This window comes from Adiantum capillus-veneris, chromosome 13 (genome assembly GCF_014529385.1).
Source record: "Adiantum capillus-veneris isolate H3 chromosome 13, ASM1452938v2, whole genome shotgun sequence".
In the NCBI taxonomy this organism is placed as follows: Eukaryota; Viridiplantae; Streptophyta; class Polypodiopsida; order Polypodiales; family Pteridaceae; genus Adiantum; species Adiantum capillus-veneris.
The window spans coordinates 89,385,848-89,412,471 of NC_140943.1; positions in this window are offsets into that span (position 1 = coordinate 89,385,848).

Sequence of the window (26,624 nt, forward strand, 5' to 3'; positions counted from 1 at the left end):
GCAGAGTGAATTTACAATCCTCCTATCCATGATGCATGCTTGTCAGTTTTGCTGCAGATTCACATGTGTGGTATTTCGATAGTGGTGCTACAAAGCACATTACCTTACATCGTGAATGTTCACCTCTCTTGAGTCTGTCCCTAATGGGAATCCAGTCACTTGTGCCAACAATGCCTCTTATCCGGTTCAAGGAGTTGGAAAGATTGTGCTTACTGCTACTGATATGGTTGCTTCTTTGCCGCCTCTTGAAGCACTTGTCAAACATGTTTGTGAAGGCTGTATTTTGGGTAAAATGCAGCATTCTAAGTTTCCAAAGGATGGTTCAATTAGGTCCACATGCAGGTTGCATCTTGTGCATAGTGATGTTTGTGGGCCCATGCAAACTCCGTCCTTGGGCAATTACCTGTACTTTGTGACTTTTATTGATGATTACTCCAGGCATGCATGGGTATTTCCGCTTAAAGAAAAGTTCAAAGTTTTTATGTGCTTTAAACAATTTCTGGCTATGGTTGAAAATGTATTGAATTGTAGTATGGGCACCCTCCGTTCCGATTGAGGGGGGGAGTATGTGTCTCATGAATTCAATGCATTTTTGGCTAGTCGTGGGATAAAACACCAATGTACAGTGCCGTATACGCCTCAGTAAGATGGTGTTGCTGAGAGGAAAAATAGGTCTCTCACAAAAATGGCAAGATGTATGGTCAAGAGACAAGATTTACCACATTCATTTTGGCTCGAGGCTATCATGTGTGCCGCTTATGTACTCAACAGGTGTCCTACAAAAGCATTGTAGTCTATGACTCCATATGAAGCATGGCATGATAGAAAGCCATCTACTGCGCATATGCGTCTTTTTGGCTATTTGGCTTATGGTTTAGTGCCACAAGTGCAACGCAAAAAATTGGATGATAAGGTCGTCAAATGTATTTGTGGTGGTTATAGTGCTAAAAGCAAAGGTTACAGGTTGTATCATTCGCAAACAAAGCATATTTTGGTTTCACGGGATGTAGTGTTTGTGGAAGATTCTATTCAGCCCTTGTTGTCATGTACTAGAGACAGTAATGTAAGCTCAAATGACATTTATGACACTTTGTTGCCTCTTTTCAGTGGTGGAAGTTCGAATGTAAATTCCAATGAGGCAAATGTACAGCCTATGGGGGTTTTCGAAAATGTTATAGATCAGCTTAATACTGATGCAGATGTACATGATGTACTTGATGAGAAAAGGGCTGAAAATGAGTAGGCTAGAGGTATGCGAGAATGGCTGGTGCACACTTTACATGACAGTAAATTGGATGCACCTTTGTCTAGTCATACCCGTTCAGGCTTGCGCCATGCATCTTATGCATTAGATTGTTATGCTTTGGCTGTGTCTAGCTTACATGATGTTGAGAAACCTCCATCTTTTGATGAAGCAAGAAATTCAAAAAATTGGATGGCTTCCATGCAATCAGAATATGATGCACTTATAGAAAATGACACATGGACTTTATGGGATTTGCCTCCTGGCAAAAAGGCCATTGGTACGAAGTGGGGTTACAAGTTGAAATCCAAGCCGGATGGTGAGATCGATTGCCATAAGGCTCAACTTGTTGCAAAGGGCTATGCACAACAAAAAGGCATAGATTATGAAGTGAATTTTTCTCCCACTTGTTGTATGACTATTGTGCATTTTCTATGTGCATTGGCACCTCATTCTGGTTGGGATGTACATCAATCAGACATTGTTACTGCTTTCTTGAATGGTGACATATTTGAGGAACTTTATGTAACGTAGCCTCATGGTTTTGTCAAGAAAGGACAAGAGGACAAAGTGTGAAAATTTAACAAGGCTTTGTATGGGTTGAAGCAATCTCCTTGTGCTTGGTAGGAGAAAGCGGACACTCATTTGGTCAAGGATTTTGTAACAGTCCAACAGAAAGTACATTGTATGTAAAGCATGAGGGTGATGTACTTCTCATTGTGGTTCTTTATGTCGATGATTTGCTGATCACTGGACCAAATGAGAGACAGCAGATCACTAGACCAAATGAGAGACATATAGCTGAATTTAAGGTTGAGTTGAATGCTACTTTCAAGATGAAATATTTGGGGCTGTTGCATCATTACTTGGGTATACAGTTTAAGCAGTGTGATGGTGGTATTGCCTTGTGTCAGAAAAGTTACATAGAGACATTGCTATGTAAGTTTGGACTTGAGGATTGCAAACCTATTGCCACTCCCATGGAAAAAGGTTTGAACTTGAGTCTACATGATGCTTATGATCTTGCTGATGTCACTGCTGGTGATCTTGTTGATCCAAACTGTTGTTGGATGCCTCATTTATGTATGCAACACGAGGCCGGATATTCAGTTTGTAGTCTCACAGGTCAGCAGATTTATGCATAGCCCAGGGTCTAAGCATTGGCAGGCTATCAAGAGTATTTTCCGCTACCTTAGTGGCACTTTACATCTTGTATTTCTTTATCCCAAGGGGGGATCATTGCTGCCAGACTTACATGCTTTTTTGGACTTAGATTGGTTTGGTTGTTTTGACATGCGAGTGTCCACAAGTGGTTTTTGTTTCATGCTTGGTAGTTCATGTATATCATGGTTGAGCAAGAAGAAACCCACTGTGGCCACTTCGAGTTGTGAGGCTGAGTACAGGGTAGTCTTCACAGCTACGGTTGAGTGTGTATGGCTCAGACGCCTTATGGATGATTTGGGTGTTGGACAGGACACTACCAACACTATCTACACTGACTATCAGAGCGCATTGGCAGTTGCGAGGAACCTAGTTTTTCATGCTTGCAGAAAGCACATTGAGGAGCATTACTACTATGTCAGGGAGAGGCTCTCAATTGGAGAGATCAGCTTGGCTTATGTGCCAACATAGGACAACCTTGCAAATATTTTCACAAAGGCATTGTCTCGTGAGAAGCTCGAAGCTTTCCGCAAAGCTTTGGGCTTACTCCCCTTGTGGACTCATGTCCTTAGGGCATGGAACTTCCCATTACTCGTGTTCCAGCTCTCGTTTTCCGCATCACTCTAGGGGGGATTTTTTACCATATACATGTGGTAGTGATGTGTGTGAACACACTAGGACCGCCGGGGCATTTTTTCCCTCTTTAGGAGGTTTTTTCCCTCGTGCATTGTATATACGCCCATCACTCAGGGGTTATCTATCTTTCCATTGCACACTAAGTAATACACTCTCAATTGTGTGCCTTGATCTTCCTTCATCTTCTCCAAGCTGTGTACGTTTCTCTGCAACCATAATTCCAACACATCAATAAAAGGCATAGTAACATGAGGGATAAAGTCCCTTAATACCTTATTCATGTCGTTCATCATATGAGATACATAATTAGTAGTACCCTGTGGCAAAGTGCACATCCTTACCAACCCGAGAGGTGTACGCATCGTAGTAAGATCCCTGCTCTCCAAAGCTAATTGAAATTGATCATATCCAGAGTAAAGATCACCCATAGAGTAAATTGATCTACCTCCAAAGGCTTCAACAAATTCATCCACGACTAGGCCAGTACCCACATTGCGGATTTTTACCTTGTTAATCGGCTGCATGTCCTGTATAAAACCTTAAAGTACCATTTTTCTTTATAACAGTGAACCATCAATTGGAGTATGGCACACATGATGGCTCCAAAATTCCCATTTGTATCTTCTCATTAAGCAATTCAATAAGCTATGGCAAGTGAGCTTTAGGAACTGGAATGGGATGTAAGCTCCATGGCATGTGAGGAATAGTGAATATAACCATAGGTGAAACAACACTTTGATCCAAACATCCAATCTCACTCGGCTCAAAAGAATAATCTTTACGGTGTCTTTTGAGCATACCTTGAAAACACTTGATTTCCTCTTCGTTGAGAAAACCATCTTCTCCAACCTTCAGCTACTGCAATGTCTCCTTATTGAATTTATACCCGATGTTCTTTGGATCCCTGAGCATAGGCTGTCGAGAAGCTTCTTTGATCACCCTTTCACTTCCTCTTGGTAGAGGTGTAGACACTGGTCTCACTTTCTTGCAACTGTATTGTACTTCGTCTCTACCTGTGCTTCAACTGCTTTACCCAAGTCATCTTCAATATGCTTAAGTGCCTCGTATATGTCTTGCTCTTCATACATGTCCACTGAGTGCACTTTAACAAATTTACTTCCACTTTGTAACCTGTATTGCCTAATATCCTCAATCTCTGACATAGTGTCAACATAAGAAATCTCTTCGAAGATTCCTGAAATCACATCATCTAGCTCAAGCACATCACATCCCTGCAATTCACTTTGAATACTTGAAACATATTGTTTCTCCCACTTAGGTAAATCATTAAATTTTCTATAAGATACAAAACCCTCAGATGTCAATCCCAAAAATCCTGCAGAGAAGATTTCTCTTTTCGAGAACTTCTCCTCACTTGTGTCACCATAGTCCCGCTTTATAGTGGCACCCCAAGAAAATCCCGAGAAAATTTGTGCTCTTTGAACTCTTTGCATATCTTCGGCATTAGACGATCACGTTGTCGTGCCTTTGACAATACAAAAGCTTTCAAAGAGATGGTTTGGTCCTTATGTGGTTCATCGTGTACATGGGAATGCAACTTATACCATGCATGAGTTAGACGGGACAAAAATGAAGATTCCCATCGCAGAGAAAAGAATCAAGTTATCCAAAAGAAGAGGTGATACAGATCCCTTTGATTCACAGGAAAGTAAGAATGAAGGCTCTGATGAAAATGGTATGGATGTGGATGAAGAACAAGAGGATGATGCATTAGATTTTTTTGAAAGCAATGATGAAATCGACATGTATGTGGACTTAAATGAAGACTGAAATTGCAAAAGATATCTGTGGCACATGCCGGAGGATGTGTAGGTTTAGAGGGGGTGGATGTCGTGATGTGGTACATTCATAATGTGAAAATAAAATATCTACCTCACTCTCAATGCTTTTGTCATGTGGGACCAAATGCTATAATGTACATAGTGTGATATATGGGAAAATAAATGCCACGGCTGCAGGCGTGGACATACCTTGCCGGGCGGACGAGGCCCTAGACGTGGCACTATGGCATGCTTTCTTACTTAAATATATACCTATTTTTATTTAGAAATGTACAAATGTCAAGTGTATTGAAGTGGCACGCTCGTTTTGCCTAGAAAGCTCAATGCGGGCAATCTCGACAAAAAATAGCTAGCAGGTTTCATGCACGGGCGTAAAAGACGTATCCAAAGTGCTTACCAAGTGAAAAATGAGTTTCAACATGAAACTTGAGTCCAATGTGAATTTTCCACAAAGTTAGGGATTTTACCCAGCTCGTTTGGGCTTTTTACGGACAAAAAGGGGCATTTTTGGGCTAAAAATAGCTAAAAATGGCCTTAAATGGTAAAAACTACCCTACAAATAGCTCAAAATACCTGAAAATTCCACATCAATGATGGTTCCATCGTTGCTCAATTTGTGTGGGAAGTTTTAGAGACAAAAATGAGTTCATTTGAGCATCTGAGCAAGGAGATACAACCATTCCTTTACATGGTGCTAGTGTAGTCCCATGCTACTTCAACTACATGGTCGAGGCTGTGAGGCCTCCAATTAAGGTTTTCCCTCCTCAAATAGCTACTTGGGCTTCTCAAATGACGTACTAAAGCTTCCATGAAATGGTCACAACTAAGAATCGAAGCATATATTTAGGGTTTCTAACAGGTCGAATGAGCACTGCATCTGTGCAATTGGGAGGGAGGCTACACCTAATCATCACACACACAAGAGTTTTGAATCAATCTTGGTTCTTTTTCAAAGTGGAGCTTTCATGGCTGGATTTTTGTTCTTTTTTAGTGTGTTTTTAGCTTCAAATTATCTATGCCTTGCTTGATTTTGCTACGAATCCTCACAGTCAGAGGCCCGACGCTTTCCTAGTCGCACTGCGCACTTCTTGACAACCTAAATTGTCTTTGTTCTTGGCACAGTCAACACATACAGTCAAAAATTAAACCGGCTTCTTACCATATTGGCTCCAAACCCTGGCATAGGTAGAGCCATCATCTATCACCTTGGTTTCCATTCACACAGCCGTAATGTAGGGCTGTCTCAAAACCAGTTGGATAGGAGGAATGCTCTTGTATAAAAAAGTTCACAGATATCCCCAATATTACTATTCAGGATACGCTCTTCAAAAATCTTCTTCAGATCTATAGACAATTCAATATCAGATTTAAGCTTATACACGGGTCCCCTAGGCTTACCTTGCTTTTTGTTCTTTGGAGCCTCCTCCATAACCACTTCAGGAGCGGTCTTAGGAGCAGGACCTTTCTCTTTCTTGTTGCTGGATCTTGTTGGCCTTTTTGACGTCCCAACAACCTGTTCATCCCTTTTCCGCTTCTCTTCCAACATAGTTTCATTGGCCTGAGCCTTAGCAATAAATGCATATACTGAAAGAGAATCTATTGGATCGATCCACACCCGATAGTTTCTCGAATTGAATTCCCTACATGTCGTAGCTTCCCATACATTACATTACCCGCTTTTGCTGTCTTTAAAGCATATGGCCATAGTTGGCCCTTTGCACCTGTACCTTTGTCATCTTACTTACCACAAACCTACCACTCATATGTAGCTACTTCCACAAGAGCAACATTATGTTGTATTTCTTCGACTAGCTTCTTCAAGCCACCCCTGCCAAAGTTGAAGGGAACCATCTCTCCTATTTCCCTAAGATGAATCTTCTTGTCTTTCCAGAAAACCACATTCTTCTTATAAGATTCATTGAACTCATCACACTCCTTCACATACCTATGGTCTCGGGGGATTCACTTTATATACAAAATGAGACACCACCTGCGAGCGAACAGTATTGGTAAAACCCCTATATACGACTCATACTAGGGAATACGACCCCCCTTTCTACGATTATACAACAATCAATGAAAAAGACTATCATAACCCTATCTTGTATATAAAATGTAGGTCTCACATGATCTAATTGAGTGAAACTAGTGAAGGAATGTGTAGCATAGTGACTGGCAATGTTTTAAGGAACCACTTCTATTGATAACTAGATGTATCCTCAATGTGTCTTAGTTTGACTTTCAAACTATATGCTCGATGAGCTTGCACTTTGGGTACTTGTCCAATTTTGACCCATCTAAATTACTGAAAAAACATGTTTATAACGTTGTCCTAGTTTCTTCATGTAAATTTGCATTTATAAAAACTCTTTATAGATTTTATCCCTCAACAAATGAACTATAATCAGAGAAGAAGAGATTGATACAAAAGAGTGTTAGTTCTTGCATGTATCTTTGTAGCTATTGACTCATAAGTTTGAGAGTAAACTCTTTTGGGAAGCCAAGATTTTGAAACACAAATCCTTCCTCTCATTTTTCATTTTCTCACTTCCCCCCCCACAAATATGATACCCCCCTCCCTTATTTTTAAGCCTAGGACATCAATTATTGGGGGCATGTCCCCAACTTATACACTTATGTGACTTCCAAAAAACCCCCCTCCCTTGCACTTACATGGTGCGGTAAGTTTTCCATGGTGAATGCCCCGGGCCTATGGTCTTCACTATCACACCACATGTATCGATTATCCCAACCTTTGCATGGTGTTTGATGTTTAGGCTCTGAAGTAGACCCATTTGTAGCTAATCCTTCCAGTTTAACAACCTTTGAATTCAAATTTAGCTCTTGTGTACATTTCACCAGTTCGTTGAGTACTGGCTCCTCTACCTTGGGTATTGTAGAGGATGTCTTCTACTTAGTTTCTTCTTCCACAACATCCATGATGTCTGTCACAATCATCTTATCAACTCTTTTTTGCTGTTTCACTATCATGTTTATCCCTTTAGTGACTATTTTACAATCAGACGTTAATCCTAGTTCACCTGTTGGATCCTACAGCAATTGTACCAAACCTTTTTGAAGCCGTTGATTAGCAACTTGAATAAACAACTCCACCTTTTGATCCTTCATCAAACGCTGCTCTATTGTAGATAGCTAGTCAAATTTCTTTTCAAATTCTCATAACAGCTCTCGTAAAGACAAGTCCTTATCTTTTTCTGCACCCACTTCACAAAGCTTTATCTGGTCACCCTCTGAGAATCTTCAAGGAAATACTCCTCTTGCAACGCCTTCTTGAACTCCTACCAATCCAGTGTGTGAACTGTCTGAAGGTCTTTAATCCTGGCCCTCCCTTCAGGTACCACTATCAAATGAAACCCATCTATTGCAATTTGGTTATAAATTTTGTTATCTTCCATAGATTGCTCATAGACGTTACAGAATTTTGAAATATCTCGACCTTCAAAGTGTTGCAATTTATCTGTAATCGCCTGCCAGGCTTTACAAATCCATTCTTGCAAATTATATTGTTGTTGGGTAGCCTGTTTTGTTGCATGTATGATGCAAATTGTTGCATCATCTGCTGCATGGCTACCTCCTACGGTGTAGACATATCCGTCAGTCTAAATCTCCCACGTTGGCTCGATTTCACGTCGGGTTCACCAAGTTTTTTGGGGGACATGTGTTCAAAATGTGAGCTAGGTCAGCACCGGGCAGCTAGTTGTGGGAGAAGAGAGAAATAAAAGATGCACCACATGCACAATTGTCGAGTAACCTCTTCAAAACAGAAACAAAGTGCTAGAATAATTGAATTTTATGATGCCAGCAAAATCCGATGCACAATAGCCAAGGTGGTGTTGTTAACAACACCGTTAACTTAATTAATTGCAAATTAAGGAGTTTAAGCTCCCGTTTACAAAATCTAAGCCAAATTAGTTTAGCCTGCACTAATTCAAAATGTCCGCCGGTGATCGATGTTGATGAACCTAAGGCTAATCATGATGAATTTCCCGCAAAATTTTTCCCTCTGTTGCCAAATCTACCTCTTACTGCTTATATTCAATTGATATTGCTTCCTCTCCGCAAGAGAGAGAGAGAGAGAGAGAGAGAGAGAGAGAGAGAGAGAGAGAGAGAGAGAGAGAGAGAGAGAGAGAGAGAGATCCACCTTGCTGAGCTTCGACCTCTTTGCTACGCTTTGAGAGCAAGAGAGATAAAGATTCCTTCCATTGAATTGTCGTTCTCCGACTCCTTGCTTATGTCTGAGAGAGAGAGAGAGAGAAAGAGTCTTATTCCCCTTAAATTGTCATGCTCCAACTCCTTGCTTATTTTCGAGAGTGAGAGAGAAAGAGTCATCTTGCTTGTATCCAAGAGTGAGAGAGAAAGAGTCTTCTTGCTTGTATCCGAGAGCGAGAGAGAAAAATTCTTCTTACCCTTGATTATGCACTCGAGAGAGCTCCTTCTTTGTTCCCCTCCTTCACGCAATAATAATCCCTCCCCTTCTCTCTTGCCCCCGTTTTCTCCCAAAAACTCCCCTATTTTTAGGCTCTATCATGCTTTTTGTTGTCAAGTCGCCGTGAGAAGGCGTGTGAGCCCCCATGATGATGCGGCAACTCGACATGATGATCACCTCAAAAAGGGGTGCCACTTGAGCCGAATAGAGGCACCACAGCCTGCTAAAGACTTCTTTCCTCTTTCTTGTGCTTGTTCCAGCTCATCTATGGCCGCCACAATCTCCTCAATCCTCCTCTTTGCTGCCTTCACACCAGCACGGCCTAGAACGACGAGCAACAGATTGGCACAAAACCATCTTCTAACACACAATAGACAACTGACACACACTTTAACTTGTTATATCTTTTCGACTCGGGTTTCGATTGATGCACAATCACTTCTTGCTAACCCCATATTGTGAGTACTACCCTCTCAAGTCGTGTCAAGATCCAAAAAAAAGACCAGATGGCACATCGACCGAGGCACAGAATAGGCCCTCGAGGAAATTTAATATAGAGATATCTTGGTAATCATAACCCCCATTGTTGATTTAAAAAGACCGACATGCTCCACAAAATGAGCACTTCAGGCCTATGCATTCACTTCATTTATGTCCCCTCAGCTGCAGTTGCAATTGACTGAAACTTCAAACTGCCATAACTTTTTCATCGTAGGTCCAATCTCCAAGCCGTAAAGACAGGCCGATAAAGAACTTCAAGCAATACAGTTCTAGATCATAAACTCCAATATATGCTCACTTTAAGAATACTCATTTTTAGCATGATTAAGGCATCTATTGGCCTTTTTAAGCTGCCTCTGGCATACATTACTCATAAAGGTAGCTTGTTACCAAGCCTTGAACACCGATCATTAATCAATTAATATTTAAATAAGCTCAACGTGCATCTTTTGGTATCTTTCTTAGCATGAGAGCACAACTGCACGACAATGTTTGCATCTATCATTGATGGTGTATTTTTTGTATGACTTTCAAATTGTTCTAAACCACCTTCCTCCTCTTGATATATTCTTGCCATGTTAGTTTTATCTACCTCCTCTGCTTTGGTAGGCTCGTCAGATGATACAAGATCATCGACGTGTTGGTGCTTGGCTTCTTCTCTTCCCATTTATTCTGCCTTGCATTTGAGCTGTTCTAGATTTCTTGTTGCATGGCGCTGGCTAAGATTACTCCATTCACAGGAGTCGGTAGATGAAGGCACACAAATGATCAAGTCCTTTGACATTGATGCATATTTAGAACAAATCAAGATACAATTTCAATGTCAAAGAGCCCTCTACAACTTGCACGTGATAGACCGCTTTTGGTGTGTACAAAGTAGCATTTATATGCATGGTCATATGTACAAAAAGATGTAAATACAAGCATTTGGGAGCTTTGCAAAGTGGTTTCAAGTTCTAAAAAAGATGCAACATCTATACATTGTGAATAGTCAGGTTCGCGTTCCAGTAAGTCGGACACATGTACATGCTCGGATCAGGTATCAGGGCCTTGTATATGGTTCTAGGTGGCTTATTTTGGCTCTAGAGAATTTGTTTTAGCTTTATAGAATGTAAATAATGCAAGAGACAAGTGCAATCACTCTCATCCCACTCGAGAAGTTTGGGACATGAGATAACTATCTATTTATGGTGCCTAACCTGCGGTGATGCGTGCGCTGCCCTAGAAGTGGTCCAAAATGGAATGTGGGGATGTGGAAAAGTGATTTGGATATCAAGGATCAAGTGTACTAAATTTGGTGAATTTTGGAGTCTGTTTGGGGTTTTCCCCGCGAAAAATGCTCGTTGGGGGTCAAAACTGGCAAAAACTAGGTCAAAAAAGATCAAAAAATGACAAAAAATGGTGTGAAAAGGCTTCAATTTTCCACATCACTCATGGATCCGTGAGTGTTCTAGTTGAGGGAGTATTTTTGAAGAAAATTCTTGGCACTTTCACCTCTCTGTGTGTGGGAGGAAGCAGGGTTCCTACAGGGGGTCTAGTGCAGTCCCGTCGCGTTTGCATCTTGTTTTTGAGTGTGTGGAGGAGTGAATGAGAGCTTTATCTCTTCAATTTTACACTTGGGAGAGTCTTTGGAAGTTATGAGGTTTCCATGGATGTGTGTGTGAAAGTAATTGAGGGAAGAAGGTGTGTCTTTCTCTAAGACTATGTGACCCTATATCAGTGCCATTAGGGTTGGTGCTACTCCCAAGAGTCCAACAGAGTGGAGTGGTGAAGAATTTGCAATGGTTGGAGAGAGGCCTTTTGTAGCTGGAGTTTTTAAGTTTTTGATGTTTTTTTTTGTATATTTTGGTCACCATCAAGTGAGATTTCAAGTGTTGATCGACTCGACTCACCTTGTAGTGTCTGCGGGCTTGTAGGTCGAGGCATCTGGAGCTTGAATCGAGCTTATGGGTAGTATTTTTATTGAGCTCTTGAGCGGTGGTGTGTGTGGGTTGGAATTTAAGTGAATTCCTTATGTGGTGTTGATTTGTTTGGGTGTGTGAGTGTGCACACGACGTCTTTTGCTCCATCATCCTTTGGCGATCCCGCTGGGAAGTGAAAATTTGCCTGTTGTGCACCCAGGTGAAGCGGTTTTGCTGTGAAGTTTGAGCTTCATTGAAGAAAAGTGGTGGTTTGATTGAGGTGCGAGACTTCAAATTTTGTAGAATTACTCACGCAAGGGAGAAGCGACTTCAAAGGGATGGCGTATAGTCGGCCATTGTTTAGAGTGAAGGACATGTGAAGGACTGGATTGCAGACTTCGAGTGGCATACGCTTGGTATGCATATTGTGAATGATGAAGCAAAGCTTTATGTATTTCCTATTGCACTTAAAGGAGAAGCTCGCAAGTGGTTTGAAGGTTTAGAGAAAGACAAAAAGCAAACACGGGAGTAGGTGAAGCAAGCTGGAAAGAAACTATCGCAACAAAAGCAACGACAAAATTGAGAGGTTTGCAACAAGATGTTCATGCTAACTTTAAAGAGTTTTTGCAACACTTCAAAGGACTTTGGGTGCAATTTGAGGTGGCATCCCAAGTGCCTCCAAGATATTTCTTTAAGGTGCACCAATTTATGGACTATCTCCATCCAAGTGTAAGGGAGAGGGTCGATCAAGAGGAGCCTGCTACATTTGAAAGAGCTGCGGAAATTTCCGAGGCCAAGAGGAAGAAGATCAAGAGAAGGTTGGAGTAAGGCCTGACACATACTGAGCCAGTTGTGGTGCAGCCAATGGTCCCTGTGGCAACAGATGATAGAGTGGAGCGAGTGGTTCAAGGTCTGGATCCTGTTACGACCCGGATTTTCCATGATCTTGCCGGCCAGTTGCAAGAATTAAGAATTAACATAATGAATAGGAACCAAAGATAAGAGAAGCCAATTGGGAGAGGTAGGGGACGGAGGCTACAAGGTAGATGTTACAATTGTGATGAAGAGGGTCACTACGCCCCTGATTGTCCTGAACCACCAAGAGAGAGAGGAGGGATATACCCCTTATATGGACGTGGTCGAGGGAGAATAGAGGAAAATCATCAAGGGGAGGCACTAGAAGCACCACCTCTGCAACAACAATCACAACCGTTGTGCAAGGACATGGGTCCTATGGGCAAGGCCACTGGCACAGCCGGACAGTGTGTATGCTAGGGAGAGGCTATAAGATAGCACGGCTGGGTGGAGACTAGCACACGCATTACCACTGCCCTTTCACTGGTATCCGATATATTTTTGGGAAGAGGCTAAAAGAGGCTTTGCATGCGCGTGCGAGGCCCTGCTTCTCCCCCACGTTCCGTAGACAGGGAGGTCACCGCTGTGCAACAAAAAGAAGACAGACACAATTTCCTGTGCGAGCAACGCGTAGACAGACAGCGACAGCGACAGCCGATCGCCACCGCCCCATCTACACCCTCCAAAGCGCACGACCACTGCAAATTCGACCGACAACTCGATGCACCGAGGCTTCGAAGGCTTTCGTTGGCGCCATTGGTTGCGCGCGTAGGAAGACCCGCTTAACCCTTGCATGAAGGAGGGTTGAATCCACCCCATGAGGGTAAGAGGCCAACACTTTACTATCAAGCTATTGGCCCTTGTTGTACACAACAAGGAAAGATAGTATACTTTTGTTGAAAGGAAAACTAGAAGGAAAGGGAAAGGTTCAAACTTCAAGGAAGTAGCTTTACCCTTCCTTTTCACTTCTTAGAGGAAGGCAAGTTTTCCTCCAAATTTTGTTTTTTTCTCAAGGGTAGCTTCAAAGTGAAGAAAAGCCTTCACAACAAAAATTTGAGTTTTTGTGAAGAATCATCAACGGTGTTCTTACAAGGAATGACAAGTGAAGCGCTCAACTGCCCACAAGGCGAGGTTCGCATGCAACGCAAATCGCGGAGCATACAAAACACAAAGACTTCAATTTCTCAAGGTACAAGTTGTTGTTTCTTTTTCTCTCTTTGCATTAGTGTGTGTTTACCATGGCCAGTGAGGATATCCCACCTACACACACGTTTGATTTTGAGCACATAGATCAAAATCAGGGCACCATGCGTGGTGCTGACACTAATATGCATGATGATGATGATCTAGAAGATCATGGGCTTGTAGATATGGCTTATTTCAAGACTTTGGAACATCGCCAAAGCGTACTTGAAAGAAACCTCTCTACACTCAATGAAAATGTTACCAATATTATAGAGTTACTTGTGAAATTTATGAATTCACAAACAACTCAAGGAGCCACAAGTGGCACGGTTCAAGGGAACCAAGCTTGCACAACTCAAGGAGTCCAAGAGAAAAGTGCTGCAGAAGATGCAGAAGGTAGCAATGCATTACTTAAGAATATCACCATTCCTGAGTTTCACGGGGAAGAGCGTGATCGCAACAAGGATGCGGTCAATAAGTTCTTACACAAATGGAGTGATATTCATAGATTGAGACACACCTTGGATATAAAGACGGTTGTGGAAACAAGTCTATCTCTTAAAGGAAATGCCTATAAGTGGTGGATGACATTTCCAATAGATGCTCATCCTTCATCTTGGGCTGCGTTTCAAGCGTCTTTCTCCAAAGAGTTTTTGGACTCCAATGAAGAAGATAAGAATTGGTTAGCATGGGATGCATGAGGCATGTCTGGTCTCTCTCTCACATAGTACCTTTCAAAGTATCGGGAAATCATATTAAAACTGGAAGGTCTAGATGAATTCCAAAAAATACGGGGTTTTAATAGGGGTCTTGACAAAGACTATCGTCTTCATGTCAAGACCCAACATCCAAAAACTTTGGAAGAAGCCATTAGTCATGCACAAAGATATGATGACGACCAAGAGAGGAAAGGAAATATTTGCTACTCTAAGAATACTTTTGCTAAGAGCAATGTGGCTAAGAGCCAATGGCGAGGTAGATATCCCACACGTTCCAAGAGGAACAAGAGACAATCTACCTCTCCACGCCCACAAGAGGCTAAGAAGCTTAAGTAATCACGAGATACTCCCTGTGGGTCTCTCAGCATTGCTGATTTTGAGCGTGCAAAGAAACACAATTTGTGTTTTAGATGTCTTTCGGACCAACATAACAAGAAAGATTGTCCTCTTTTGCAAGGCAAAGAAAAGGCCATGCACATGATGCAACACCTCACATTAGATTCATCTCCTAAATATTGTGTTGTAAAGGTTCTTCATATGGAAGAAAAGCACAAGTGTTGTGTGCTTGATTGAATGTGGCATCCCACCTTTGGCCCCCATGCATGGCACTATTAACGGACAATGTGTTCGTATTTTAGTGGATGATGGTGCAACTCATAACTTCTTGAACTATAAGCTAGTCAAGAAATTGAAGCTTACAGAGACTCTCTGCTCTCACAAGTATGTGGTGGAGCAGATGTCTGAGAATGATAAAGAAGTATGGGACATGGTATTTCAAGGCATTGAGCTTATTGTTCAAGATGATACGATGACCCTTGACTTCCAAGTTATGAACATGGACCGTGCTGATGTAGTTTTAGGACGGGAGTGGCTGCATGGTTTAGGAAACACATTGCACACTAGTTATGAACACAACTCCTTATCCTTTATGGCCAATGGTAAACATGTGCTTTTGCTTGGTGAGAAAAATATACCATTTGCATCTCTGATATGTACAGCCGAGCTTTCTATTTTGCGAAAAGCAAATTTAATAGATGAAGTCTTTTTGTGTTACTGCTTGTCTCCAAATCTTGTGAATTCTCAAGAGCAAAGTGCGGTGAATTCTAGTAATGGTATGCAAAGTGCAATGAATTTTACTGATAAACAAAGTGTTAACAAATCTAACGAGCAAAGTGCTCTCAATTTGAATTCTATAGAGAAACGTGCAACTGTTATAAAACAAACATTACAAGAATTAGATTCTCCATCCCAGCATAACTCTAGTTTACTTTCTCCTTTTGCACGGCAAAAGCTGACTCACTTGATCACGGAGTATAGTGATGTGTTCTCAAGTGATTTACCACCGGGTTTACCCCCTATATGTGATGTGCAACATGGCATAGATGTCTTGTGAGGCACTAAACCGGTGAGTAAACCACCTTATCGTATGAGTGCTAAAGAAGCCAAGGAGGTTGAGAATCAATTGGCTGACTACCTTGCTTGTGGTTTCATTAGACCTAGCACTTTGCCTTGGGCATCAACAATTCTATTGGTAAAAAAGAAAGATGGTACTATGCGTGTTGGGGTTAAGACCTATCTGCCTTGACCGGTGTCGGGGGATATCTGTTCGCTACGTGAGCCGGGCAGGCGCTGGGCCTCTAGCTGTGGGAGGTGAGAAAGAGAAAGAATGAGAGAAATAGATGGAACTGAATCTGGAAATCACCGTACCCTTCAATCAATTGATTAAATCTTTGAGTACAACTTAATTCATAGCCAAGGCGGGCTGTTAACAACACCGTCACTTGGATCATCTGCTAACTAGGAGTTTAAGCTCCCGTTTACAGGATTAACCGGGCCATGAACGACACCAGACTTAACAAAATGCTTAATCAACCTTCGGACTGCTATCGGTGATGAGAGTCCCTTATGTTGCTTTATCTGCCTCATTTACCTAATTCTGCTCATTGCCTCAATCTTTATGCTTCAATTATTGCCAAATTCTCTGCAAGCTATCTCTATGTAGCATCCTCTGATCGCCTCTGTCGTCCTTTTTATGCTTAATTGAGAGAAAGATTGAGAGAGATCTTTCAACATCTTTCTTGGTCTTCACCTCCTTCACATATTCCTCAGTTTTACTCCTTCACTTTCCCTTAGGGGATATGCCAAACTCGCCTCGATAGCTTAGGGGTTTGTAGTCGTCCAAGCTCTCCCTTGGTTAGCTTCAAGAACGAGATCGAAAGAGAGTTTGAGAGAGCTTTACCTCCTTTGTCTTGCCGAGCATGAGAGCGAGAGCGAGAGAGAAGGAAAACTGCTTGCTTGCCTCCTCTTCAAGCTCGAGAGGGAGAGAGAAGGAAAACTGCTTGCTTTGCCTCCTTTGTCTTGCCGAGCATGAGAGCGAAAGAGAAGGAAAACTACTTGCTTGCCTCCTCTTCAAGCTCGAGAGGGAGAGAGAAAAAGATTTGCCTTCCTGTTCAAGCTCGAGACGGAGAGAGAAAGAGCTTTACCAACCAGCTCCTAGTTTCGAGCCCTCTCCCCTTCTTGCCTTCCTTTCGAATCCCTTTGCCAAGCTTGCCCTCGTTCAATTCTCCCTCCTTCTTCTCTTCGTTCTGCCTCTCGTCCCTATTTCCTCCCTGAGCTCTCCAACCTAGCTCGCACTTCCCTCCTCTCTTCTTGATCTTGCTTGCTTCGATTGTAATCCTCCCTTTCGTTAGCCGAGGACGAGAGAGAGGAGAGAGCGCTTTGCTTTTACCCTCCCCTCCAAGCTCCCCTCTTCGCTTCTTCTTCTTCCATCTTCAACTCGTTCCTACTCATCCTTAATTCACGCAATATTCCTCTTTGGCATGCAACCATTACCTATTTATAACCCCCTTCCTCCCTTAGCAACGACGGCGCCGTCGTTGCTAGGGAGGCAAAAAAAACTGCCTCTATGACGTGGCAGGCCCGAATGATCACTTGCATGAAAATGAGCGAAACCGGGGCCGAACAGTGGCGCGAGGGATCCCTGAGCATAATGTGTCTGTGTGGAGGGCTCATCCGAGCAGTCTACGAGCCAGCGCAAGCGGATTTCTTCTTCTCCCCCTCTTTGCTTTTTCTTCTTTTTATTTCCCCCCCTTCACACACAATAATAACCTTAAGCCCTTATGGGAAGCATCCTGTGGGCGACCAACTTAATTTGGGTGGCCTTGGCTTTGTAAAGGCATCACATTTGGGCATACATGCCGGCCATAACCCTTATAAGGGTACCACATTTGGCATACATGCCGGCCAATCAACACACTCCATGAGTCGACATTGCGAACAATGAGCTCATCAAGAGCTTTTTGTGCTTTCGTAACGGCACCACATTAAGCGTGCTTATCAAGCAAGGCATGCTTTCGTAAAGGCACCACATTTTGCGTAAACATGGACCAATATTTTGCAAGGCACAAAAAATTTCTCTAGTAGTCGATGTTGAGCAATCTCATCATGAGACTCATTGTCCGTCGAGGTCTTGAACAACAAGAGACAACCCTTTAAAAAAAAATCCCACTCAAGCACTTATTGTGCGCTCCGAAGTGCATCACATCCGGCAGACATCTCAACCAAAGCACTGGTACCTCGAGTACTTATTCTACTACATTTGAAACCCTGGCTGTAGCTAAAAACTCCAAAATGGCACACCGACTGAGTGGACCGGACTGGTACAGAACCGGCCCCCGGTGAATCTTTAACAGCCCATATCTTGGCAACCAAAACTCCGATCGCTAATCTGAAAAGACCGATGCGCTCCACAAAGTGACCACTTCAAGCTCATGCATTCACTTCAATTCTGTCACCTCAGCTACATTTGCCCAATCCGGTGCGGATCTGCATTAACTCCAACTTCAAACTGCCATAACTTCTCCATCATAGCTCTAATCGACAAGCCGTAAAGACAGGCCGGTAGAGCACTTCAAGCACTGCAGTTTTACATCATAATCTTCCATATGTGCTCACATCAAGCATAATCATTTTTGGCATCATTAAGGCATCTGTTGGCCCTTTTAAGCCGCATCTGGCATACATTAATCATTAAACTTGACCTGTTATCAAGCCTTGATCACTGCTCACTAAATGTGTAGGCTTCAAAGAAGCTTAGCTTGCATTTCTCTGCTCTTTTTCTCTTCATGGCAGCGGAGCTGCACGACATCCACCCCCTCTGAACCTGCACAGCCTCCGGTCTGTGTCAACTGCACTTCAATCTGTATCTGCTAAAGGCACCTTAAGTTCTTTCCATCATCAGACTCACGTAACTAGGAAACTCACCCAAAAAAATGAAATAAGGCTTATACCCTATCATCAATGTTCTAGCTTAAGCATTAGGTAGCTGCCCATCAAAAATATTTGAACTGTATCTGCTGTATCTTCAAAGCATTCAATCACGGATAATTTGTTTAGTGAACCCCGCCAGACTCAAGTGCTCCAGTTAATGATGCACACGGCTTGACCATTAAGCTCTCTTTAAGGAACCCTGTCAAGCTCAAGTATGCTTTACTCTGTCTGCACACGGAATGGCCGTCAAGTCATTTACCTCAAGTTCTGTTAGCAGAACCAACTCAAAAGATGTGAAGATACTTCATCAATTGGCCAAAGAAGTCAGTTGGAAGCCAACCATGTAATCTTATTGAATGCATAACCAAACACTCTTCTGACTTAACATAATCTAGAAAACAAAACCTTGCATCATATAGCCTGCTACATCAGGCATCAGGTATCCTCTACATCTGCAACTTGCACTTTAGTAACCCCCAGGATCAAATGGAATGATAAGGAATTGCCCAAATACTGGAGCAACATAACATCCACATGAGCATACATTTCCGGTATCATTCAACATCAAGCATTTCTGGTGCAAATATGCTACCCCTGGTTCAAATAGCACGCAATTACTATGCATACTTAACATCATCCATCCATATTGAATCTGCTTACGAACAGCCTTAAAATCTCTTGGATCAAACACCATCGAGATCACATAGCATTGATGGGCTCCGCAATATACTAGAGCTTCACCTGAAGCATAGTGCATCACCCACATCCCATAAACTGTTGGCAACTTAAGCTCGTTACCAGAAAGCATTAAAGAAACCTGACTCCCTTTTAGCCAAGACATCACTGACATAAGCATCAATAGGAATTGCATCCAAATCCAGCTACATTTGACACATTGCCCAAGGAAATGAAAAACCCTGTGCACCTTTTGCAGTATCAAGGATGATTTAGCATCATCACCCCCTCTAGCTTCATAGCCATCACGAAAAACCTTGGGAGTCTCTCGACCTGTATCATTAGACAAATTTTCACCTGTTGGGATTTCAACTTGATCATGAAAAATATCTTCATCTTGTAGATCTTTATCCATAACATCCTCGGGAAAATCACCCTTGGAAGTCTCAACATTAATCAAAACTGTAGGAGTTATCTCCTCATGCAGTCCATCTACAAGCATAGATGTAGAATCCATGTCGATAACCTGTTCACAATCAATATGATCTAAGCAATCTTCATACTCATCGATATCATCCTCTGCATCCATGTTACTTACCAATACATTATAGACCTGTAAAGGCTCATCTGGCACCCCCTCTGAAGAGGTATATGCATCAGAAAGCTCTTCTATACTGTCATAAACATCTTCTTCAGATCTAGACAGAAATTCATTGATTATAGCATCCTCTTTTGTGATAGCAACATCTGCAAGCATATTGTCAGTAGCAATCATAGGTTCATTGACATCCTCAGGCTCATCCTGTGAGGGGTACACAATCTTGGTCACTTCATCAGCTACTATTGTGTATATAATAGCTTTGTTTATGCAATCATCTGTAGCAGACATGTTAACATGCTCGCCTATAGTGCTGATAGTTTTAGAAATATCCTGTAGAGGCTCATCTGTTTGATGAACTCCTTCAGAATAACCCATGTCAAGGTCACCAGCTTGTGAACCACTTGCTGTACAGTCTATGTCCTCACTGGAACCATTATTCGAGGTAGCGTCCATGCGAGCAATCTTTGAAAAAAATTCATATAAATCTGTTCCAGCTTTAAATTCATTGTTTACCTTTTCTTCTTTGCTCAAATTAAGCTCCTCTGAAACTGAATCTGCTACTTCCAGCTTAGCATTCTCTTTGGATTTACTTCTTGTAGAAATATGTGCCCAGAATTCATCATAGTTGAGGAACTGCATCTGATCCCCTTCACCTTTACTGAAGACAACCTTATTTCGTTCAGTAATCTCCTTTATTTCCCGATCTAGAATCCTTGAGCTTTCGTAAATAAATTCCTTTGCAAAATACTCCCACCATGTGGGATATTCTTCTGCCAGTTCTTGAACCTGCTTTTTAAAGTCCGAGTTTACAACCTCCTCAAAAGCTGCAATCATCCGATCTTCTGGAACATTTCGGCTCTTCATCTCAGCTTCGTAACATGCAATAAAACCTTCTGGATCGTATCCCTGAAAATTATAATACTGCTCCCGAACAACATCAAGTGCTATCTCTATAGCATCATCAATCTGATTTTTTATCTGCATGGCTTTTGCTTCCTATAGACATCCCTGAACCAATTCCATCATTTTGGGCAAATCTGCAACTGCTAGATTTTTATCAAATCCATTGGCATTGAAGTCTTCAATAAACTACTTTAACTTGTCCGACATCTCCATCTTTACCTCCCACCCCGTCTCGTTTCGCGTCGGGTTCACCAAAGATGTCGGGGGATATGTGTTCACTACGTGAGCCGGGCAGGCGCTGGGCCTCTGGCTGTGGGAGGTGAGAAAGAGAAAGAATGAGAGAAACAGATGCAATTGAATCTGGAAATCACCGTACCCTTCAATTAATTGATTTAAGCTTTGCGTACAACTTAATTCTTAGCCAAGACGGGCTGTTAACAGCACCGTCACTTGGATCATCTGCTAACTAGGAGTTTAAGCTCCGGTTTACAGGATTAACCGAGCCGTTAACGACACCGGACTTAACAAAATGCTTAATCAACCTTCGGACTGCTGTCGGTGATGAGAGTCCCTTATGTCGCTTTATCTGCCTCATTTACCTAATTCTGCTCATTGCCTCAATCTTTATGCTTCAATTATTGCCAAATTCTCTGCAAACTATCTCTATATAGCATCCTCTGATCGCCTCTATCGTCCTTTTTTATGCTTAATTGAGAGAAAGATTGAGAGAGATCTTTCAACATCTTTCTCGGTCTTCACCTCCTTCACGTATTCCTCAGTTTTACTCCTTCACTTTCCCTTAGGGGATCTGCCAAACTCGCCCCGATAGCTTAGGGGTTTATAGTCATCCAAGCTCTCCCTTGGTAAGCTTCAAGAACGAGATCGAAAGAGAGTTTGAGAGAGCTTTGCCTCCTTTGTCTTGCCGAGCCTGAGAGCGAGAGCGAGAGAGAAGGAAAACTGCTTGCTTGCCTCCTCTTCAAGCTCGAGAGGGAGAGAGAAGGAAAAGTGCTTGCTTTGCCTCCTTTGTCTTGCCGAGCAGGAGAGCGAGAGAGAAGGAAAACTGCTTGCTTGCCTCCTCTTCAAGCTCGAGAGGGAGAGAGAAAAAGATTTGCCTTCTTGTTCAAGCTTGAGACGGAGAGAGAAAGAGCTTTACCAACCGGCTCCTAGTTTCGAGCCCTCTCCCCTTCTTGCCTTCCTTTCGAATCCCTTTGCCAAGCTTGCCCTCATTCAACTCTCCCTCCTTCTTCTCTTCATTCTGCTTCTCGTCCCTATTTCCTCCCTGAGCTCTCCAACCTAGGTCGCACTTCCCTCCTCCTCAAGCTAGCTATGACCAAGCCTCTTGTGAATAATCTTCTTGCTCTTGCTTACTTCGATTGTAATACTCCCTTCCGTGAGCCGAGGACGAGAGAGAGGAGAGAGCGCTTTGCTTTTACCCTCCCCTCCAAGCTCCCCTCTTCGCTTCTTCTTCTTCCGTCTTAACTCGTTCCTACTCATCCTTAATTCACGCAATATTCCTCTTTGGCATGCAACCATTACCTATTTATAACCCCCTTCCTCCCTTAGCAACGACGGCGCCGTCGTTGCTAGGGAGGCAAACAAAACTGCCTCTATGACGTGGCAGGCCCGAACGATCACTTGCATGAAAATGAGCGAAACCGGGGCCGAACAGTGGCGCGAGGGGTCCCTGAGCATAATGCGTCTGTGTGGCAAGCTCATCCGAGCAGTCTACGAGCCAGCGCGAGCGGATTTCTTCTTCTCCCCTGCGCCCGTTTTTGCCTGCATGCCATCTCTTTGCTTTTTCTTCTTTTTATTTCCCCCCCTTCACACACAGTAATAACCTTAAGCCCTTATGGGCGGCATCCTGTGGGCGGCCAACTTAATTTGGGTGGCCTTGGCTTTGTAAAGGCATCACATTTGGGAATACATGCCGGCCATAGCCCTTATAAGGGTACCACATTTGGCATACATGCCGGCCAATCAACACACTCCATGAGTCGACATTGCGAACAATGAGCTCATCAAGATCTTCTTGTGCTTTCGTAACGGCACCACATTAAGCGTGCTTATCAAGCAAGGCATGCTTTCGTAAAGGCACCACATTTGGCATAAACATCGACCAATATTTTGCAAGGCACAAAAAATTTCTCTAGTAGCCGATGTTGAGCAATCTCATCATGAGACTCATTGTCCGTCGAGGTCTTGAACAACAAGAGACAACCCTTTAAAAAAAAATCCCACTCAAGCACTTATTGTGCGCTCTGAAGTGCATTACATCTGGCATACATCTCAACCAAAGCACTGGTACCTCGAGTACTTATTCTACTACATTTGAAACCCTGGCTGTAGCTAAAAACTCCAAAATAGCACACCGACTGAGCGGATCGGACTGGTGCAGAACCGGTCCCCGGTGAATCTTTAATGGCCCATATCTTGGCAACCGGAACTCCGATCGCTAATCTGAAAATACCGATGCGCTCCACAAAGTGACCACTTCAAGCTCATGCATTCACTTCCATTCTGTCACCTCAGCTACAGTTGCCCAATCCGGTGCGGATCTGCATTAACTCCAACTTCAAACTGCCATAACTTCTTCATCGTAGCTCCAATCGACGAGCCGTAAAGACAGGCCGATAGAGCACTTCAAGCATTGCAATTTTACATCATAATCTTCCATATGTGCTCACATCAAGCATAATCATTTTTGGCATCATTAAGGCATCTGTTGGCCCTTTTAAGCCGCATCTGGCATACATTAATCATTAAACTTGACCTGTTATCAAGCCTTGATCACTGCTCACTAAATGTGTAGGCTTCAAAGAAGCTTAGCTTGCATTTCTCTGCTCTTTTTCTCTTCATGACAGCGGAGCTCCATGACACCGGTCGCCCAGATCATGAGCGCCCGCCCACTGTTACCCTATACTTATAGTGAGTATATTGTATAGGGGGAGCTGCCACTTCACAGTCTCCCCACCCACATCGTGTGTGTGTCTCCTTCTCTCTCTCTCTCTCACTCTCCATCTGTGGTGCTCCCCGATCCCCTTCAATTGGTATCAGAGCTGGTTTCATTCCCGAAATCGCTTCTGCGCGCACGCACTTTCAAGAGTGCAAACAGGGTTTCGACTTCGGCATCGGCAAATTCAGCTTTTCGAGAGCGTTTCCACCAGTTGTCTTGGTGTTTTACCCCCCTTTTGAAGACATTCGAGCCATCAAAAACTTCATTCGAGCTATGGTTGAGGAGCTGCATTTTTCATCCCTCTTTTGGTAGTTTATGCTACGTTTTTGGATCGAAATGGAGGTTTTTTGGCATAGCTTTCAAACCCGGACTCAGATACATGTGATTAGGAGTCTACCTTGGGGTTTTGGCACGCTCCAGACGCGCTCGTCATATCAGAATTTTAAAATTCTGAACGTTGAATTTTTTGCAACAGCAGTTGTTTATTGTGTGTCGAGGATTCCACACATGGTTTGCTCTCAAATGTGAGAGTGATATTTTCTGCAAGTTTTCTCATAGGTGGGAGGATACAATGTATGCCTTATGTGGTTTGATGCTCAGGGAGACTAATGTGATTGCATTTTGAGCTCGACAATGTATGCCTCGAGCATGTTTTTTGGCAGTCACAGGTAGAGCAGATATTTGTGTACTAGATTTGCAGGTGTTTGCAATGATGTATGCAAAGTCTGGAGATTGGTGCATGCATTTGGAGTGCGGTTTGATGCGCTTTGGTTGCTCATGGTTTTGAGCGTGCAGTCAGTTTGGTTACTGGTTTTGTGGCCATTTTACTGACAAAACTCTGGCAAAATTTTCCCAAGAGTTTTATGCGCATTGTTGGTGCGATCGAGATTGTGATTGCTTATAGCACTCAGGATTTGTGTGCAGTGTTTTTCCTGTTGGGTGGTGCATTGCGAGCATGTTTTGATCTGCTTTTTTGGTCTTGAGCTGTGTGTGCTTGGCCATTTGGAGCTTCCAGTATTGACTCCCGGCTGCAGGTTGAGTCTAGTACTCCCACAGGTGTTGCCATTTGCAGTTGAGGACATCTTCTGTAGTGTTTTGACTTGTATACCGGTTTCGACACAGCAGGTGTCTTGAGCTTTTGCTTTGTGTATGCTTTTGTGGGATAGTGGTTGGAGATTACTCGCCATAGTTTGTGATCGAGCTTGGCTCTCACATTGACAGGTTTTGTCAGTTTGGACACAGTTTGGTGTTCTTGTACCCACTCTCGTAGGAGTGAGGAGTTGTGTATCTTTCTTTGCTTGAGACAATGGTTTTCTCTCGGGTGGGAGAGTCTTGTGATCTCGAGCATTGTTTGCCATAGTTTTGCAGATCTTATGCATGTATGTTGAGTGTAGTTTGATGCGCATTGATTGCTCATTGTATTGAGCTTGCAGGACAATGGTTATTTTGTGTTGATAGCCATTGTGCGTTGAAACTCTGGCGAAATTTTCCCAGGAGTTTTATGCGTATCATTTATGCAATCTAGGTAGAGATTGCGGGTTGCACTCAGCATTTGCGTGCGGTGTTCTCTGCAGGTGGGAGATTTGTGCATGTGTATGCATCGATACCGCACAGTGTGGGCTTGGTGATTAGCTCACAGATTGCAGTGGGATACTAGAGCAGGCGAGGCTTGTATTGACATTGCGGGAGCTCTATTTTGGAGTGTGTCTCATAGGTTTTACATTGTGTTTCTGGCCATATTTGTAGACAGTTTCTAGGTGTTGTTGGTGAGGTGGTTTTGCTTTCTAGTTTGCTACATTCAGCTCATGGCAGAGACATGTGATCGCTCAGATTATGATCTCTCCAAAATGTGCATGTTTGATGGGTCAGACTTTGCAGCATGGAGAGAGTGTATGCTTGATGCATTGACACAGCGAGGGTTGCATCGACCATTGAGTGGTCATGCAAGTAGACCTTCAAACATGTCTGACAATCAATGGTAGGAGCTAGAGGAGATGACACTATCTACACTCTCTTTGCACATTGCGGAATCTGTATATGCTCTTGTTATGTATGAGACTACTTTGAGAGAACTTTGGCGCAGATTACATGATATGTAGGATAGATCTGAGTCATCAAGGACTCATGTGAGACATGTACATTCAGGAGTACGCCGACAGGTGATATGTTGGTATTGTGTTCATTCTGGACAGGTTAGACGGCGTTGTTTTTTTTGTATGCGACATCGTAGGAGACATGGCAGTCTCAGAGATGTATGTATTGATGCCATGGACTCAGTTGCTTTGACAGTTGAGGCAGATGTAGTGTCGGATTATACTAGTGACGGGGATGTCGCTTTTACCTCAAGCTATGCACGAGATGATATACATGTGGATAGTGCACTCCCTTCGCAGTGGTTGCTAGACGCAGATGCTATGTTTCATGTCACGCCACATCGTGAATGGTTTTGTAGCTATTCTAGCGGGATGCTTGGCAGTGCACGTTTGACCTATGGATCGGTGCATGCGATAGCAGGTGCAGGAGATGTGAGACTATCATTATCGAGTGGTGCATCTTACTTGTTACGACATGTGTGCTATGTACGAGATTTGACAGTGAGTTTGATCTCGATTGGTCAGCTTAGAGATTGTGGATGTCAGATTTCTCTACAAGAGCAAGATTTTGTGATGCATTTGGGTTCGCTAGTGATTGTGAGAGGTGCCAGGAGTGGTACAGGTTACCCATTGCATGTGGATCACGGGAGAGACGGTGTTGTCTCTTTATCATGCAGCCA